Below are 5333 nucleotides of genomic sequence, written 5' to 3'. Positions count from 1 at the left end.
AGAGACAATAAATGACTGAAACCCAGGAATGAATTTGATTTGTGACTAACGTTGCATCATTGAGCATTCAGTGTCTAGAGTTGGGTGCTAATGATAATTGTAAAAGAACTGTTTTAAAGCAGGAAAAAATTACCTGAAATTTAAGGAAAACACTCAAGACTCAGTCACAGTTCTTCTGCTTTCTTGCGCGTTAATTGCTGAACTAAGTGCGCTATCATTGTTAAAACATTGCAAAGCGATTTTATCAGAGTTTATTGTTTCAAAGCCGTTTAAATATTTGTCGATCTAATTCGGCGTGTAGGTAACACAATGCTCTTAGTCTACAAAAAAAAATGGTGTTTAAGCTGCGCCTGTTCCAGATCAATGCGTTAAACGTAGCAGCTTCTGGTGTTCAGCAAAAATTTGATGGCAAAATGCTTAAGAGCCAATGTGGATTTTTGCTGCGGATTTTCCAGTTGAAAAATCTAGCAAAAACAGAAAGCAGCAAAACTCTAAACAAATACGTTTTGTCGCAATTCCTTGAAAAAAAGTATGTTCCGTAGCTGTGACGGTTGTAGACGGATGAAATCACCATTTATTGCTATTTCCAGTACATAAGGCCTATGCAAATGCAAGTGCGAATAGCAATAAACATGGTAATAAGGCGATTGACAAGACTGCGCCCATTTCGGCAAACGTTTATCTGGGAATTATCGCGATTTTTGACGTTGTAAATGCGAATAATTAATCATCATATGCAGCGGAGTATCATAATGATTGCAAATTAGTAAAGGTTGTTGAATGAAAATGAGTTTACCGGGAATGCCTAAGCCGTGTTTGCTTAGGCACCTGATTATCAAGCAGTGTGCAAGATATTTTAGATTGTTTGAGTAAATACGCACTAAACAAGCTCATAACTCTTCTTAATGGAATTATAGAAACTTCGACTACCAAACAGCGACTTAATCCTGCAACAACCCCATTACGTTGTTGGCCATAGCATTAGCCATAATCTCTGGAAATAATCGCAAGAAATCGATCCATACGGCCGGCCAGGTGCTATTTTAGAACTCCCGGGATGACTGGAAAATGTGAGACTCCAAAGAGTCGGAAACAAAGGAAAATGAAAACAAAATGCAAGCCCGATATTGAGGAAATTTTCGTGCGAAGAGTCTCACGGGTTCTGCCTTTGTTTCATGAAGCTCATCATGACATATTGCGCGAGAGCTGAGCACAAAAGACAATTTCCTGGAGCCTCAATTTAAATATCGGGAATTTTTTTCAATATTCCTGCGCCCAAACAGGGTTATGTGCAATTAAATATGAAGAGTAGAGCACTAGAGATTTTTGCTTGAATTTTCCATATTTATTGAACATTGCCAAAGTAAATCTCGGTGAAATGTCGGCAGGGAAGCGTTTCAATATCAGGGAAAGCTGGAAAAATTCAATTTTAAGTCATAAGTACGAGCGGAATGTTCTTTAAAAAATGTTGTCTCTACCATGAACCACTGCAGGGTTTTGTGAGTTTTAAGTATAGTAAGTATAAAGCGCGCAAAAAACAGATTTCAGTGCGATTTTAATGAAACTTGTAGGGTTTTTAAAGACATTTGCCTCCTATAGACTCTGCAGGTTTCAATTGGCTGCCCGTTTTGGATGAAAAGTTACGAATTATTAAAAACGATTATACAGATGGGTGGAGACTCGCAATTCTTCACCTGCGTTTACAAAGCACGCAAAAATAATGGTTTTGTGTTTTAAATTAAACTKTCGGGATTTGCAGAATCGAGTGTCTTCTAAACTGTCTGCAAAGTTMAAGTTGCTGCCTCCGCAGGATGGAAAGTTACGGATTTTTATAGACGATCGTGCCGTTGAGTAAAAATGTAAATTTTTTCATGTGTGGTTACAATGGGCGGAAAAATCAGATTTTAAAGCAATTTGAATGAAACTTTCTGGGTTTTTAGACTCAGGTGTCTGCTATAGCTCCCGGAAGTTTAGAGTTTCTGCCTGTTGTGGATGGAAAGTTACGAATTTTTAAAGAGGATCGTGCAGCTGTGCGAAAACTTCCATTTGTTCACATGTGCTTACAAATCGCACAAGCAGATTTTATTGCGATTTGAATAAAACTTTCAGGATTTTCAGAGACACGTGTCTTCTATAGGGTGTGCAAATTTCAAGTTGCTACCAGCCCTGGATGGGAAGTTATCATTGTTCAAAGACGATGGGACAGTTGAGCATTTCTTCACATGTGCTTATAAAGCGCGCAAAAATCAGATGTTAATGCAATTTTAATGAAACCTGTAGGGTTTTTAGAGACATTCCCCTTCTATAGACTCGGTAAGTTTCAAGTTGCTGTCTGTTCTGGATGAGAAGTTGCAAATTTTTACAGACTATGATGCAATAGGGTGGAAACTCGCACTTCTTCAACCGCGTTTATAAAGCAGGCAAAAATAATGTTTTTTGTGTTTTAAATTAAACTGTCGGGATTTGCAGAACTAAGTGTGTTCTAAACTGTCTGCAAAGTTCAAGTTGCTGCCTCCGCAGGATGGAAAGTTATGGGTTTTTAAAGACGATCGTGCCGTTGAGCAAAAAATGTCCATTTTTCATGTGTAGTTACAATGGGCGGAAAAATCAGATTTTAAAGCAATTTGAATGGAACTTTCTGGGTTCTTAGAGTCAAGTGTTTTTTATAGCGGCCGGAAGTTTCAAGTTGCTGCCTATTCTGGATGGAAACTTACGAATTTTTAAAGAGGATCGTGCAGTTGTGCGAAAACTTCCATTTGTTCACATGTGCGTACAAATCGCACAAAAATCTAATTTTATTGCAAGTTGAATAAAACTTTCAGGATTTTCAGATACAGGTGTCTTCTATAGAGTGTGCAAATTTCAAGTTGCTACCAGCCCTGGATGGGAAGTTATCATTGTTCAAAGACGATCGGGCAGTTGAGCATTTTTTCACCTGTGCTTATAAAGCGTGCAAAAACAGATTTCAATGCGATTTTAATGAAACTTGTAGGGTTTTTAGAGACAGTTTTAACATATGCAAAAAGCATCTTTATTTTTCGCCTATCTCTAACCGTTCAGACGCAATAAAGCTTGGACACTTTCCTGGTTTTTGAGGTCCTTTTGCTCCTTGAAGAGAGTAATCAGAAGCAGGAGACCATACTTTTCTCACTTTAGAATTTGCATAAAAAATCTCCTATAACAGCAAGTTTGGAACAGAGGCAGATTTAAGCGCAATAAAATCACATAAATCCTAAACGATCGCATACAGGAAACCATTCCATTGCTGCTTCATTCAGCAAACTTCGTCTACTTCTGTAGACGAGCCGTAATTCTACTCACTAAATAATCGATGAACGTTCTTGGGTTTCAAATTCATATCGTTTTCGATCGGGAACATTTCAGGGGCGATTTTATCTTCCTATTAAACGGCATTGAAAAGCCATATTATATCCGTCGTTTCCATATCGATTGGTAGCAGGAAATTAAGCTATTTTGCGCGAGAGTTGCATGATCGTTCCCCTTTTGCAATGCGATTCTTTGGCAACCAAAAACGTTTGCTCTGATTAGACCATTCTGCTCCTCGCCTTAATAACAATGAGGGAGGTAGATTGTGTACAAGCACAGAAAGCTGTTTCCTGTGCTACATTAAGCAGGAAACTGTTCGAGACCAAACTGGTTCCGTTCAAGTCTGCAAACAGTTGGGGGAAACTTCACGGGATTAAAAGCAATAATTGCGAAAAGTATGCATATTAAATTAAAACTACTTTTGAGTAGACAAAGGAAATCTAAGCCTTTTTACAAGCTTCACCCAAATAAGTTGCTTAATTTTGATCCCAAGATTGATAGAGTCGGCTTAATTAGCGCGCGTTTCAATGGAAAACTCGAAAACAGTCGTCAATTCTCTCAATGTTTTTGTGTTCGAATTCCCGAATGGGAAGGTGCTCTACAATAAGGCAATGTCACTAATTGTTCCCGTTGGATTGGAGAAATGTCGATTGGCCGCGTTGTTAAAGCGAGGGCAAACCGATAACAATTATTAGAGCGTCACTAGCAGATATCATCATTGGCCTCATCAACTTATTGGCCCCTCAATTTACCCTAATTTTAACAAATCACCGCTGTTGTGCCAAAGAAAAAACCTCAATTAGTTAATCAAATCTAGACAATTTTAAATAGCCTGGGGACTATTAAAACGAATAAGCGTGTCATATAAATAAAACTTCCGCGAAATAAATAATAAACTTCGGCTAAACTGTGGACATTTATTGGTCCTAAAGTGACCGGGCTCGAGCAGTTATTTTCAGGATTAGCTAATAAAGAGACTAATTAACTCGGCAAATAAAATATAAACTTTTCCGGGTTTATAGGCCAAATAAACTATATTTAGGGGATCTTACTTTGGGGAATATACCGTTATTTAATTTGTGTGCCCAAGTATGCAGTTAAAGTTCTCCATACAGGCCAATAAAAGATAATTGGTGCATTTCTTTTGAGTTTGAGTGGAAAACATCAGGTCTGACTCCAAACTTTCGCATTTTTCTCCCCTTGTGGTTTTTGGCTCCTCTCATTATACTCTGAAGCATCGCTTGGCTCAAAAAAAGACGCTCTGACCTAATTTTCATTAAGAAAAATGTCCAAGTTGGCAAGAGAAGTAATTTTTTTGGGCAAAAACAATGAATACTACAAAGTAAATAAGTTCTATATTGTTGAGGCGGATTTATTTTTTTACAAACTTCCTTTTGGGTATTTCGCCTCAAAAATGTTTGTCTTTAAAAAAGACAGAATTTCCTCACATCTTTTATTACAGATTGATAAATAGTGCTCCTATTTCACAATAGGAACGAATTATTTATCAAGAAGTAATCAAGAACTATCACCTAGAGGGTATCCTGCGACACACTTAGGCTCAAGCTGTAAGAGAAAATTCCCATTAGTAGAGAAATTAATTTATAAAATTACCTTGACGTTTCGATAGCTATTTTCTGCTATCGTTATCAAAAGAACCTAAATGAACCTAAAAAAGAGTATGTTAATAAATTGTGTAACAATAGTAGGATAATAGAGTATATGAAAATTCGCTCTGATAATTCGTCTGTGCAAATTGCCAGTTATGCGACTTTGACTTAATCTCATTGTTTAAATTAGTAAAGGTAATGTTAATTAATAATTTTGGTGTAAATTTAATTTGGGTGTATGTTTCTCTGGTCTACTGCAGATTTTAGCATAGGTAACCATGTATGACTTAAATTAAATAAATGAACATGAAGCAACACAATTATTTTGATTTAGTAAAATTAGTGCGCTTTCTTTAATTTTACGTTTTTTGTGGATTGTTCTTTTGTTAAAATTGT

The 5333-nt window shown here is 36.9% G+C and overlaps 1 protein-coding gene across 7 annotated transcripts in view; it reads right to left on the bottom strand.

Annotated features, from left to right (window-relative positions):
- The window catches only part of LOC109536514 (diuretic hormone receptor), an 80245-nt gene that overhangs the window by 34457 nt on the left and 40455 nt on the right, over positions 1-5333 (bottom strand). For 4 of the 7 annotated variants that reach the window (XM_048668369.1, XM_048668370.1, XM_048668371.1 and 1 more), the window contains exon 1: positions 134-204. The exons of the other annotated variants lie outside the window; for them this stretch is intronic. The gene's annotated coding sequence lies outside the window, so the exon portion shown is untranslated. Of the gene's footprint in view, positions 1-133; positions 205-5333 lie in introns of those variants that run through there. 7 annotated transcript variants of the gene reach the window in all.

The sequence above is a fragment of the Dendroctonus ponderosae genome, unplaced genomic scaffold, assembly GCF_020466585.1.
Source record: "Dendroctonus ponderosae isolate FM_Combo_2020 unplaced genomic scaffold, Dpon_F_20191213v2 Dpon_F_20191213_7, whole genome shotgun sequence".
NCBI lineage: Eukaryota > Metazoa > Arthropoda > Insecta > Coleoptera > Curculionidae > Dendroctonus > Dendroctonus ponderosae.
Note: the sequence above shows the minus strand (reverse complement) of the source record. Positions and strands in the feature narration are given on the sequence as shown.